Below are 697 nucleotides of genomic sequence, written 5' to 3'. Positions count from 1 at the left end.
TGCTGCGTGGTGCAGTGCCCTTCTACTCAAGTAGTTCTCCTCTTACTAAACAAGACAATTATAATTCACAGGGCCCTGTGGATAGTTCAGTAGAAATTCAGCCCTTCAGTCTTGGCACCGCCAAAATTCAATCCCACTTACTATTAAAGAAGCCAAAAGTTGCTCCTCTGCGGTTTTTGGCATAGGCTGTGTACTCTGATCGTCATTGAAAAGTCCCTGACAGCTGTGGTTGATAAATTACCTCTTCATGTGGAGGAATCTTCTTCTATGACAGGAAGAGTTATTTACAGCCACAAGGCAACTTGCACCCGTTTTGTCATAGGATTTAAATTTACCTATATTTTCTCTACAGGATGTTTTACTGGCTTTTTTTGTTCTTGTTAGAGCCTAGTCTTTTTGCTTTGTTTTGTCAACTTACTTTCTTCCACAAAGGACAGACCACTTTACTGCTGCAGGCACTTTAAAAAAGACCAAGTCTCAGTTCAGGTTGAGGTGCAGTGATGAGCTTGGATACATAAAGCACTTTAACTTGGTTTAATACATGTGCCTTAAATTTCATGCAGCACGACCTCATCTTTTGAATGAAGATTTTAATCTTTGAGTTAGTAGAGCATAAAGTAGTAATCCTGTAGCTTTGAGGGCAGCTTTTTTTGAGAAGTAATTTATTATCCAAGAAAAAAGAAAAAAATCAATTAGT

The sequence above is a fragment of the Phaethon lepturus genome, unplaced genomic scaffold (genome assembly GCF_000687285.1).
Source record: "Phaethon lepturus isolate BGI_N335 unplaced genomic scaffold, ASM68728v1 scaffold14425, whole genome shotgun sequence".
NCBI lineage: Eukaryota > Metazoa > Chordata > Aves > Phaethontiformes > Phaethontidae > Phaethon > Phaethon lepturus.
Note: the sequence above shows the minus strand (reverse complement) of the source record.